The sequence below is a fragment of the Vidua chalybeata genome, chromosome 1 (genome assembly GCF_026979565.1).
Source record: "Vidua chalybeata isolate OUT-0048 chromosome 1, bVidCha1 merged haplotype, whole genome shotgun sequence".
Lineage (NCBI taxonomy): Eukaryota > Metazoa > Chordata > Aves > Passeriformes > Viduidae > Vidua > Vidua chalybeata.
The window spans coordinates 118,013,079-118,027,211 of record NC_071530.1 but is presented as its reverse complement, the minus strand read 5'-3'; positions in this window follow the sequence as shown (position 1 = coordinate 118,027,211).

Sequence of the window (14,133 nt, the reverse complement as noted above, 5' to 3'; positions counted from 1 at the left end):
GACTCTGTACACCTCCTCATACTAGGTCAGGCCACAGTTTATTCTATCCAGTATGTGTTCTTTAATAATATATGACAATGCTAGAGCATGCACATCTCAACATTCCCCTCAAACACACTCCCACTTTCTGTAGTCTTACATACTTTATAGGCTGGACATGTCAGCCGCATCTTTCCATTTAAACAACCCTATTTTTACACCCATGTACAGAGTCTATGATTTCCTTGAAATGAGCTCTACAAGTTAATTACCATGTGAAAAAATCATGTCTTTTTGTTTTGCTGCCTGGTTATGTACTTTTTTTGATAATGGAGAGAGGAAACTACTAGTTGTTCCCAGTTCTTCATCTTCATGATGTTTGTGACTTTACTGACTTGCCCTCAAACTATCCTTTTCCAGACTGAGCAGAGTTGAGTCTGTTTAATCTCTGTTCATGAAGGAATCCGTTCCCTGTTCTTCTGATCACCATTTCACACTCTTCTTCTGCTTTATCCTTCCTGATATGGAAGGAACCAGCAGCATGCAGAACTCATGGGACACACGGGATTCACAATTGCATAATGATCTTTCTGTTTTGTTTTTGATTCCTTTCCCAATCTTTTCTAACAATCTGTCGGGAATTTTTTTACTGCCTCTGACTAATAAACTTAAATCTTCATATCCACAATGAGTGAGGATCTCTTTGCTGAGCAGTAATAGATAAATGAAAGCATCTCACTGTGTATGCATAGCTGATGATTGTTTCTCCCTATGTGCATCATTTGATGCTTATGGATATTGAATTTTCTATATTATTCTTAGTCATTCAGTACCATGAGATCCTTTCATAACTCCTTGTAGACATTTACTACCATGAATGATTTTGAATCATCTGCAACTTTGTCACCCCTCTACCCAGATTATTTATAATTCCAACAGAAGAAGCTTCTTCTCCAGCCTCTAGAAGAGACTCCCTGCAAGACTGTCATGGCATTCTCTCCTCATCAGGATTCTTGATATTTCTTTCTATAACTTTTTCCTCGTACAGAAAAGTTCCTGTACAAGATCCTCTGTGTCCTCTTTTAGAGCAGCCCTCAACACAGAGAATTCACCCAGATTTTTTCTGATAGCATTTTTATTCTTGACAGCCTATTCATATTTGAGTAACTTCTCAGCCCTCAAAAGTGGTTTCACACAATTTCTTCTCTGTTGTGACAAACATTCTTGTCATTGCTTTTATATTTTATCAAATTGTTTTCAGTATTTTCTTTTGCTATCTTTATTAGTGTTTACATTCACAGTGCTAGAATTTGTGTTTTAATTTTTTTCCCTTTTCTGGACCCTTGGCCAGAAAAATGATTCTTGCAGCTTGAAAAATATCTTGCATTCCTAACTGCCTATACTATTATGTTCTTCTTCCCTGATTCTTTTCCAGACCTTCAGGACAACTTATGTCTTGGTGCACATAAGTTTGTTTCTAAGTTAACAATTATAATTATATAAAGAATAATTCAGAAAGGCAGGGAATCTGTAGAGCAATAGGAAAGCAATTGACTTATAAAATTACAAAATTACAGCTGTAAGTAAGAATGTAGATGGTACTGTAATACACATGATCCTTTTAGAGGCTACCAAACCCTGGATGAATGGAAAAGAGCAAATGAAAATATAAAAATGTCTGGCATTTTCCTTGAGACAACACAGACTATTTACATCTGCCAAATTAGGATTGGTGATAAAGTCATGTATCCTTGGATTTCTGTAGGAAAAAATTCTGTTTGATTTTTCCCAAGTATTTACTACACTTTAAGTATTATCAAGGGGAAATAATTTGTTGGGCTAGAAAGAATGAAATCCTGTGCTTAATAGAAATAACTTAAAATCCCAGACTAATTTTTCTTAATTTACTAATTTTCTTAATTTTAGTTGGAAAAATTGGACACAATGGGTGCTTAGATTCCAAGTATAAGGCTTTGCTTCTGTCATGTTACTTTTTAAAAAAGAGATATTTATCAAGTTGTAATGTAGGTTTAAATCATTTCTGTGGAAATTGAGGAAATATGAACAGAAAATGTGTAGGAAAAATATAGCAAATACCTTCACATAGACACAATGTGTCCGAGTTACATGACTCTTCAGTTTGCCCCAACAGTTGACTTACTGCAATGTTTTACCTGTGTTTGTTCCTAACCAATGTTTTTTCTGTGTTTGTTCCATTTGTGAACCTTTTGTTCTTTTCCTGTGACTATATAAAAGTTTCATACATGATAGAATAGTGTTGTAACTAATCAGCATGAGATTAATATTCACATAGAACCATATTCCATAAATAACAAACTGATACAAGAAAGGCTATTTAATAGTGTACCATTAAATGTGCTTTGAAATGTGGCTTTATGTTAGTGGGTACTGTGGAACCAGGTAAGTGTTCTCCATTTGTATTTAGCTCAGAAGTTACCCGTCTTTGTTTGAAAAAGCAGAATGCTTTAGAGAAAAGGATTATGTACCTAAAATCTTGTCATTTTCTTAATGACTTTCCTCAATGGCAATTTCTCAGCTGTTCTGATGGGAGATATTACTGCTGCCTGCAAACTCTGACTTGTGAAATCTCTGTAGGTAGTGATCAGCATGTTTTCTTGGCAGTTTTGGAGGATGTTGGTCCTCCCACTGCCAAGACACAAGAGTAATGATATTTTGTCTTCACCTTCTCTGGAAAGTTCAAGACTGAGTTTTCCTTTCAGTCCTCATGTTGCTGTTGTCATCTAAATGAACTTCTAAAGACCCTATTTAGTTGGTGAAAACTTTCTGTTTGGGTTTTATTGCTTAGTATTCTCCTGAATCCAGTTTCCCTGAACATGAACATAATAAAAAATGTGGTCCCTGTTCTGACTTTATTAGCAGAGGTGTAAGGGCTGTATAATCTCAAAAAATTTGGACATCTGCAGTAACTCATGGCTATATCTGGGATTGTTTTTCTTGGCTTCTTCAGTGGTCAAGAGAAAAGGAGAATGTATTTGGCCAGTCTTTGACATCTGCTCTATGATGGGATGGATTACAACTTGAAAGAGGATGTCTCTCTGTCACTAACAAAGGGGTCAAGGCAAGTAATTCATATGTAGAGTCTCCTGGGCAGATATATATATGGTCAAATGAATCCCACACGGTGTGGGCTGCCACTTTTTCAGAGTTGAAAAGTTTCAATTGTTGTAAAATTTCAGAGTTGTAATACTTCAAGCCAACTGAATCCTGGGCAGCATCATAAGCAGCATGGCCAGCAGGACAAAAGAGGTGATTCTCCCCATCTTGTGAGGTCTCACCTGAAGTTCTGAGCACAGTTCCAGTGCCCCCAACATAAGGACACAAATGTTGGAGCAACTCCAGAGGAGAGCCACAAAGCTGATAAGAGGACTGGAGCACCTCCCTTACAAAGACAGGCTGAGAAAGTTGGGGCTCTTCAGCTTGGAGAAGAGAAGGTTGCATGAAGGCCTCACTGTAACCTTTACAGTATCTGAAGGGAGCCTACTGGGAAACCAAAGAGGGACTATTCGTCAGGAGCTGGAGCGATAGGACAAAGAGCAATGGGTACAAATTGAAAGAGGACAAATTTAGGTTCAATATTAGGAAAAAATTTCTCACTCTGAGGTTGGCTAGACACTGGAACAGGTTGCCCTGGGAGATTGTGGGTGTCCCAACCCCAGCAGTATTCAAAGCCAGGTTGGATAAGGCCTTGAGCAACCTGGTCTAGTGAGATATCTGTACACAGGGAAGTGGGGGGACTAGATGATCCTTAAAGTCCATTCCAATCCCTTAACATTCTATGTCTGTATGATTCTATGATTAACAAAAGCAGCTGAAGGAGAATATACAGTATTTGAAAATCTGTTCTCTTACCTCCAGCTCACTGATTTGAATGCAGACTGAGAGTGCTCACAGTCTAACAGCTGTTCAGTGACCTATGTGACATACTTTGAGTCTTTGATTTAGCTTTTGCAAAGTCCTAAAAATAACCTTCTTTTTGCTATCCACTTGCTACATTGCCCCTGCCTGCATGCTTGAGGTGCTTGCTCAGGCATGTTAAACATACTTTATTTGTACCTCCTTGAAAACAAGCTCTTTAGGTAATTATTATGTTAAATGCAAGAAGGGGAAAAATACAGATTTATCTGGTCATGACAGCAAACTTTATTGTCTAGAGCTATTACCAACCAGTAAAGTACCAGTCAGAATAGTGGGAGACAGGAACTTCCTAAACACAGAATTGCACTTCAGCTCTCCACTCTCCTGATATAATTTTTCAATGCCAACTAAGACCTTTATCCTAATTTTGAAAATAATTGATAGTTTAACCCCAAGTTGCATCAAATTTGTATCTATGAATCCTGCTGACAGCTAAGCTCTTTGGAGACTACACTGACCAGAAAGCTAAGAGTGAAGCTGGGGACACAGTGTTCTCTGTTCAGGGCATCTGGCTAAAGAACAACATCTCAGAGGAAAACAGATTAGGAAATGTTTCAAAAAGCCATGGGAAAGCCTTTCAGCCTCAGAAACTAAAATATACAATTTATCTTTGTTACATTTTCATTACACAAGAACACTTTCACTTTCTGCATGTCAAATCCTTATCTGAGAAAGCCATACCCCAACAGAGTTTTGGCCTTAGATGCTTTGGGTATTTCCCTGAATACCTCTTTGCATTTTGCTACTGCAAATGCTTTCATATAATGCCAGGACTTCTGTGAGTAGTATAAAAATCTGAAACATACAGGAGAAAGAGTGCTTTCCTTCTCAGGACTACAGCCATTGAGAGGGCAGGTGGTACAATTGTACCAGGACCTGTTGGTTGAAGCAGACATGAGTGAAAATGAAGGCAAGTGCCAGAGAAGTTAGTCAGATTTCTTTTATCCTCATGGCAAGGCACATGCAGCCCCTGGTACCTGAGGTTATTTGGGGAAGATAGTAGTCTTGTTGCATCTTGAAGAGGTTTACATTATCCTCTGTTCAATTTCCAGGGGATGTTACTATGTGCCTGGCAGGACTAGAAGCCAGTAAAAGGATTAAAAATGCAACTTTCTTTGAAACATTAATGCAAAATCTGCTTCTGCCTAGTTGACTGTCTAAATTACTTAGGCTTTCTGAGGATTATATAACTATACATTTTCCATATTCAACGCTGTTTCAAGATTTCCTGAAAAGGCTGGCTATCTGGAGCCCACAACTCAGAAACATTAATATATTAATAGTATCTGCTTGTGTAACTGAGAAACAAAGCTGTGGAGTGTTATTCAATCAAGTTATGTTAGACAAGCCAGAAAACATTTGCAGTACCATTTTAAAATGCTTTGATTGTTAGTGTTCGTAATGCAATGGCATTGCCATGAAATCCCTGGTACATAATCATACCACTCTCATACAGACAATGTGGGGACCCCATGGGGGTTCAAAGGCTGTTTTCTGTAGACAGTGAGACTCCACAGGTACTAACATTGGTTTTGTTGTGTTGAGTCTGCAACTGATTATTAGAGGAAAGAAAAAGGTCTCTTAACCCCCCCATTATCGGTGTTATGCCATTCACCAAAGGTTCCCAGCCCTTTCATTAGTGCAGAGACTCACAAGCAGTGAATGTGAAGTTTGTAACAGCTGCAGGGGTAGATTTCACAGAGCAAAAGTAGGAAGGAGGAGGCGAAGGAAACTCCAGAAATTTATGTAATAAAAATGTTTCCAACCATAACCTTAAAATAATAACTATGCTGTTCATCAGGCATTACAGCCAATAGCTCATGCACTGTCCCATTGCATCATACACTTGCATCCCACTGGTAATGACTTGTTCTTTGAATTGCAATTAACCTATTTAAGACCAATTAAGAAACAGATCTTGAATAGGCCTGCAGTACTACAGCTCAGTACTCACAGAAGATGACAATGATGTTTTAATTAAATATGGGAGCAAAAGGTCTCAAACTGAAGCTTACAGCTAACTAAGCAGCAGTCATTTGGTTACTGAACAGGCAAGGAGCTTTATGGTCTCCTTCCACATGGTTCAGCCTCCATAGCTCTCAAGTTTGCTTAAGGCTAAATAGCTTTCCTAATCTATTACTGCACAGAAGAAGTCCCTCCCGCCCCTATTTTCCAGATCACAGTTTGGTATGTTTTAACAGACTATGATAATCCCTTGGTTTTTCAGGGCAAAAGTATTGCTGATAAAGTGATTTCATTTAGGCAAATTAACTCTGTTAGTTACATGAAAGATTGAACACTGTTATCTTATGCTGGTATGTGCAAAATCTCATAAGTGCAAAATACACATTAAGGGCCAATTTTGCATGTAAAACTCCTGATAGTATAAGAGCTGGTTAATATTTCTGAATTATTAAGTCTGACAGCATAATCATGCTTTTTTGTTGTTTAGGCTGTTGATACCAGATGTTTAATGCACAATAAAATGTAATAGTGTAATAGGAGGCATTTTAAGGAAGTGCAATTTTGGAAAAGGAAGAAACTACTTGGGGTAATTTAAAGCATAAAAACAGATGTTGGAATTTGGAGCTGTTTTAGTTTTACATAAAGTGGAAGCCTTCCTTTATAAACCTGTAGGTATTCCCAATCATTTGCTTTTGTCTCCTGGCATTGCTGTGGCCAGCTCGGGCCAGGGAGTCAGGTTCAAGTGTTGAAGTGTTGGTTCTCACTCTTACCCAGTGTTCAACCCCGCGCCTTGGCTGCGGTCACCGAGAACCTGGAGGAGGGATTACTCCCACTGGGACAGGGCTGATTGTTCTGCACCTGCTGGTTGTTTAGCAGCATAGAGACCACAGGACTGAATGAAAAGCTTGACTTCGATGTTCTTCCTTGTGTAGTATTGGATTCTAAGAAAGTCTTGCAGGTGTTTTCTGGGACACCAGATTAGAATTCGGATGTGTTACCAAGCTAGTTATAAAAGCTGTTTGAATTTCGACCACATGATGCTTTTGTTAACTATTATAAATTGAATTTATCAAAAAAACCTGTACAAGAGGATAGAACACGTATATTTATTTTAAATATATGCTTCATTAAATATATGCATATTCAATTAGTTGCACATTAAATACTAACTTAATATGGAAACAACAGACAGTAATGAGTGTTGATCAGTATTTTGGGATTGTTGAGTCTAATAACATAACCATGCTTCCCTTCTCCTTGCTGCTTCTTTTGGCACCAGATGTTTCAAGCACAGTAAAATAGAACCTTAATATTCTCTGTAATTAATGGGTGAAAGCACTGAAATATATACAGGCACATTGTGTTTCTATTAAGATGTTGTCATATAATTTATGAGACAAAACAGATGTTCCTTTAAACAATTATCACTTGGTGTGCCTGGAATTCCCCTTGAGAAATGAAAAGTTGTGGGAATTTTTCATGACATAAAAGAGTGAGTTTCATACTTAAAAAATAATTGTTATCATACACAGCCAGAAACTGTCCCAGCAAGAGCCATTCTGGTTTGATTATATATCTCCATGCACATTTCAAGATGTCCAGATCAACTGAGGGAAAGAGTTTACTTACAGTAGATTAGGTCTGTTCTTATCTCTTATTATCTCTTGTTTTGTTTTCTTTTCTCCTTTTATTTTTTTTGTTTGTTTGTTTTCTTTTTGAAAGTCACTGCTTCTTGTTGCCTCCAGTAAGCTCTGTCAGATCTGTTTGACAACCACCTGAACACAACTGGTATTGCAACTGTCTTCAGTGGCTCTGATTTTCAGAGAACAGCTGCTGAGAGCTTTCTAATGACAGGGTTTTTTTAGGGTTTCACAACACAACCACCCAAAAGAAAGCAATCAGATAGGCCTTTGTTCAAATAGGGTTTGGGTCATTCACATAAGGGAACAGTGTATTACATCTTCAAAGACTTTGCAAGTATTTTTCAGCAGAATATCCTTTTTCAACCCATGCAAAAGTGTGGAGAAAATGAAAGAAGGCAGTGAGAAGCTACACAAATAGAAGCTAGGATCAAATCAGAACTCAGGACTCAGACATTTTGTGAGATTCTTGCATCTTTTTTATTTATCTCATATGAGCTGAAAGGCAATATCCATCTGTGAATACATGCTTAGTCCATGACAAAGGAAAGGTTAATTACCCCACCTCAGTCCATGGTGAAAGAAGAGGCTTAGACTGTGTACAACAATGTTCCTCTTGTCAATGGTCTTCGAATCCCATGTTTAATCTCAATCATGATTTATAAAATACATACGTAGATAATCAATGTATTTGCAATAATTTGCTATATTTGGATAAATCTTCCATTGACCTGTCTTTTCATTACTGGTCTCCCCAAGCTTCAAATGATGTGACCAAAGGCTGCTGCCATGTGGTCTAGGCAGGACAGTAGGAAGATAGTGAAGGTTACTTGGTCAGCGCTGTTCCACAGCAAAGCAAAGATTCAGGGACAGATACTGGATCTAAGATTGCTGCACAATCTAATTTCAAATTAAAACAAAGTTTCCTAATCTTTCATTGCACAATCTGGTAATATGTTTTGTAAACAGATGTGTAGTAGACAGCTGTTTTGTTTAACAACCAACTGAGAAAACCAGACTCTGGCATGTAGTAAATAAACAGATGAAATGTTAGCTTTTGAATTGCTTCTTCCAGGAATGCCAGCCTGAAAGTATTGGTGGAGCCATGTGTCTTCTCCTTTCTCTTTCAGAAAACAGGTGAACTTCTCTGTTGCCAGCACATGTACAAAAATAGCAGAGGAAATCCACTCTCCAGTCTGTACACCACTAGTTTAGCTTGTACAAATATTATTTTTAAAAGAAAAAATCAAAACTGTGGAATTTTGGTGCAAAATTGCACTAATTTGTAAACATTAACTGCAGGGGGAAGTACAAAGAATAGTACCCTCATCTGAACCAATAACACCCACCTCTCGAAATCCTACGGATTCACCACGGGATTGCAACAGTTTTTCCTGCTTCCAGTCACTTAGCAGGGTCTGGTCAAGTTCTATGAGAATTTCAATTGATTCATTTTGGAAATTGTCTTTTTGACTTTTTCTGGGGGGAAAAAAATAATGAAAAATTCATTTCTGTATGGTTTTGTGGATTTAACATTTGCTTCCCTCATTTTTACTAGTCCTGGATAGGTAGAATGTTGGAAACATCCTTCTGCTATGCCTCCATATGGCCAAAATTAAAAATGAACAGCTGTCAAAAGTAACTTACTATTTAATGAGGAATCAGAAAACCGGGAGAAAAAAATATAGTCTTTGTTCTTTTTTTACAATACATAGTTATTTCTCCTGGCAGACTAGTCAACTGAGTATTATTTGCTTTAAATTGCATGACTCCCGAAGTGTCAATAATTACATGAAATTACCAAAACAGTGGAAAGAAATATTTTTTTTAAATTTGTACACATTCATATGTATATATTTATTTGCAGAACATAGTAACTATTTAATATGATAAAGATTCCCAGTCCAAAGTTCAGGATTGCTGGAAATAACTCACACAGGGTTGCTGTAATAAGGAAATTTCTTGAAAAGCATGGGATTTTTTCAAGTACTTTTCTCTCTTTTTTAAAGAAAAAAATAATTTAAAGAAAAAAACAAACCAACACTCTTGTATCTAACAATAAGCTCCATGCAAATCAATGGGTTATTATAGAAACTCCCCCCAGGAGCAAAGAACACTAAAAATACTTAGCCTGAAACTGAAGTCATGATGATTCCTTTGCTTGGAGAAGCATGTCAGTCTAACATAAGTGTTCTCTGCAGCTTCCCTAACCCCAGCTGTACTTTTCAAGGATACAGATGACTCTGATGATAAGCCAGGCTGGCTCTACAGAGCACTTTGTTCATTCCCCAAAAGATCTGCTGCTCGAGGACTTGGTGTCAAGATAACTTACCTTGCTTTGCTTGCTATGCCCCGGGAGATTGAAAAGAACTCCTGCTCCCAAGAGCTTTCATAAGAGATGTGTTTTTTAAAAGTCTGTTTAAAGTCAGGTGGTTTTGTCTGTTTCCCTGCAAGACGACTCTTCCTGACAGTATTTATTTATTTCCAGAAGGTTTAGGTCAACATGCCTATTGTATTGATCATACAGGCATATCCTGATCTCAGTTAGGCTGGAGTAAAGCAGATTAAATCATTCCACAACGAGACTTAGAATACAGTGTATAGTTTTGTATGTGCGTTAGCCTTCTCTCACTGTTGCTTGGAGAGCTACAGCTGGGACAATGTGAGGATTCTTCAGCGTTATCGTCATAACTTGTGCGTTGCACACAGATTCTGCTTCACTGTTGTTGTGTTGTTCATATAGACACAGTCACACACCACCATGGAGGAAACCCTTCACAAGAGATAAACTTCCACATCTCTCTTTGATTGTAAAGGGTTTAAAAATTAACACGCTTGAGGATCAGGCATATTAACAAGACGTAGGCAGTGTTGGTTTAGAAACTGATAGCTAAAATACTAATCAGTTATTAAAAAATCACTTTTCTTTAACAGAGACAAAATTTAACGACAACTCTCCCTCCCTTGGAAAACAAGCAAACAAACAAACAAGCATGTTTGTACATTAAATATGTACAAACAATATGAAGCTGAGATGAGAGGATAAATCATTTGTGTCAAACTTACTGTCAGAAGGAGGAAGGCACTTTATCAGAGCGACAGTTCAACCAGGTACGAACAAAGGTTGTCTTGTTCAAGAGCAGATTTTGAACATGTTGTTCCAGAACAAATGATGATATGAGACAACAAAACAAGGAATTAAACAAGACACATAGGAGGAAGGGGAGCAGGTAAACAAGTGAAATGGAAATACAAAAAGACTGAGTGACAGTTTTGGGGAAAAGGGAAAAGTATTGCTGGCAATCAAATAAGTATGTTTAGTTCCATACTTAAACACCTTAAACTTCTTTTGCAGGCATTTACATCTGCTTTTCAGTGTCTGCTTGGTGCTTACTGAAGAGCTATGCTGAGTGGAGCCCAGAGCTAATGATGCTAGTGCATGTCCATTCAAGGATAGCTGTCACCATTTACCATAGGGAGTTTAAGTATCCACCTTATCAGTAGACACCTACATATTCACCTTTGTCCATTAAAACACACTTAAGTGTCCTGCTCTCGAACACAATAGGCTGTGTTGAAATGGCAGATGATGATGCGGCAGGAGCCACACTGAGATCTGACACTGGAAGCCAGGCAAACATAACATTAACCAGAGGAAAGGAGTGGATGGAGAAGGAAGCTTTAACCTTGAGAATGGCTGAAAGCATGTAGGAACTGTGTCTCCTTCTCTTCCTCCATCCTACACTGAATAAATTGGGAGAAAAATCAGGTGATATAGCCTACAGTAAAGACACTGAAAGGGATATAATAATGTCCATTTAGTGCAGTTTCAGTTTATATATGCAGATATATTCCAGTTCATATATATAGGCAAGTCAACCCTTAGAAGTATTTGTGCTGCTAGGTATTAAGAAAACAACAACAACAACAACAACAACAACAACAAAACAAATCTAATATAATTAATATACAACAACAACAAAAAGATTTTAAATCTTAGTGCTACTCCTGCTTCTTATATTTCATCTGCACCAGTGCCTGTGAGAATAAGGGAATGATACACATTCAGAGGCTGATGGTAAACAGAGAGGATAGTCCTCAAGGTTCTTCATTAGCGAAGAATACATCACATTTCCAGATAGCCCTTTTGCTGAACATGCTAGGCCATCTGCTCATGAGGCTTTTGGTTTCATTTCAGGCACAACTGGCTTCAGCCCACCTCTAGCAGTGAATAAAAAGAAAGTTTCTAAAAAATGAATTACTGTCCCAAAACACAAATCACTTTTTGCAAATGTTGTGATAAAGTTTCCAAGCAATGCAAAGTGGGCTACCATATGTGCAAACCTCTGTGGGCTGGTGAGGAGGGAGACATTCTCAGTGTAGCTCTCTGTGGCCATGTAAATTTTCATTTTAATATACCAGTATTAAAATCTATATTTGTTCTTCCTTTTTTGTTAGTCACTACTGGAAAAATGCTTTTGTTCAGTTTAAATATCCAGGCTTAACAACTGCTTTTCTTTTTCAAATGAGATTGGTAATTTCACTAATCCTAAGAATGCAGCAAAAAGGACACAAATTACATTATTTATTTAGTTATTTATGGACATTTTTTACTGTGGTTTTTCATTTGAAACAGGACCATCATCAACTCAGGATCAGGTTACAGAGCTGCTCAAAATCTCCATGGGTGGAATAAACTGATTTCTCTCTGTAACCTCTACCACTGCTGCATTACTCTTCTGCTTCCTGAAAACCAACCCCAAGCCATAGTTTGAGTTTACTGTTTGCTTTCAATAAAACAGTGTTTTGTTTTGTTCTGTATTATTGAAAGCAAAACCTATAAGAACAATTCAAGCATCAGATCACTTGATCAACAAAAGTCAGGTAGAACCTAAGAGACACAGACAGGCTCATTGGAACTAAATACGTCTGCATGCAGCACTTATTGATGATCCTGTGCCACAAGTATTTCCATCCTGTGAATGGTATTAGAAGGGATTGTCAGAGAAAATAATCTATCTAGTTTTGATCTGGTGTTAGTTACTGCTTTTCAAAATGCCATATATCTAAAAGAGAGGATGACTGAGGCAGTGAAGATGTTAGGGATGAATACTCTGCTTGTCACAGGAAAGACAGCAAGGCACTACTGGGTCTGTGCTGTTGAGTATTACCAGTAACCTGCCTTAAAAGGCATTTCCTGAATGTTTTGGCAGACTAAGCACTCACTGCTTTATAAGTTTACACCAAAAAATTTGACATAGGTGGTTTAAACTTCCCATATAGTAATCTGTACATAATTAAAAATGGCATTTGTGGTTCATCAGTGGCCTCCTGACACTGGAAGAGCAGGTGTTTTGTTGACATTTTAAGATCAAGATGATCTTTGAATTTGAAATTCTCTCTCAGTGCTATAGCCTGCTGACTGCCAAATTGCAGCACTGAGGAGCCTTTTAGCAAGGGAGGAGGACAGTGCAGGCTGGGCTTAGGAAAGACATTTGACTTGTTTTGACTGGTTTGAGTAGTCTGGAATCTAGTTCCATGTTTTGTTGAACCTGTATTGCCTCTTGATCAAAACAAGCACTATCTGTGCTAGGCAGTTGTTTATAGAGGTGTAACATCAAATAAATTAGTGGACTTGGACTGCCCAGTCTAAACTGAAGAACTGAGGCTCCTGACTCCTTGGATCAATCTGAACAACCCAGTGGTTGAAGCACTTTGTCAGGGAAGACACAACTCCTTCTGTACAGCATTGTCTGCTGAGATGTGTGAAAAGTCTAGCATTGCTATGACCCACAATACTGCCTTTTCATGAAGGTATGGAAGAACTTCAGCCTTGAGTGACACTGATCTGGCACCTTTCCCAAGCCCAGTGCTGGGCCAGAGCCAAAGATTTAAAGTGAAGCTGAGGCATGCAGCCCTCAGGCTGGAGCAGCTCTTTGCGAAGATGTTAGAGCCAAAATATAGGTACACTTTGGACTCACATGCTCAAAGCTAAGTGTGACGACAAAACCTTTCAAGGTGAAGGCTAAGGGTCATGTGTTTAGCAGAATCAGACATTTCTAACTCCAATCATTATTACACATAAACAGGACATATAAATGCATATGGGGGGTTATCAATAGGGTAATAATAATTACGAAGTCCATAGTTACGATACTAAATATTACAGTAAAATCACGTGTTTGGGAAGGACCACACCTTCTCATTGCTCTGAGCAGAAGCACAACATGCCTTAGAAACAGGATGCCTTTACACAAATTATTCTGTAACCAGCTTCTGCAAGGATCTAGTAGCTTACACTACAGCTTTTGATAAAAATGGCTTCCTAAAAAAAAAGAGTGGGCCACTTGTGATAGCTAGCATGATGATATCTACTTTTCAGAGTTCTGGGTCATAGCCCCATCCTGGCAGAGCTTGTATTGGAGACAAGAGAGAGAGAGACACTCCCATGCATACCAGATGATGAACAAAATTATTGCTGCCTCACTCTATTTGCTGTCTTCTAGAGATGATACATTAGTCAGAAAATGGAAAAGTTATTTGCAGACTCTTTCAACACAAGTCCTTATTTTCATATTTGCAATAAATAACA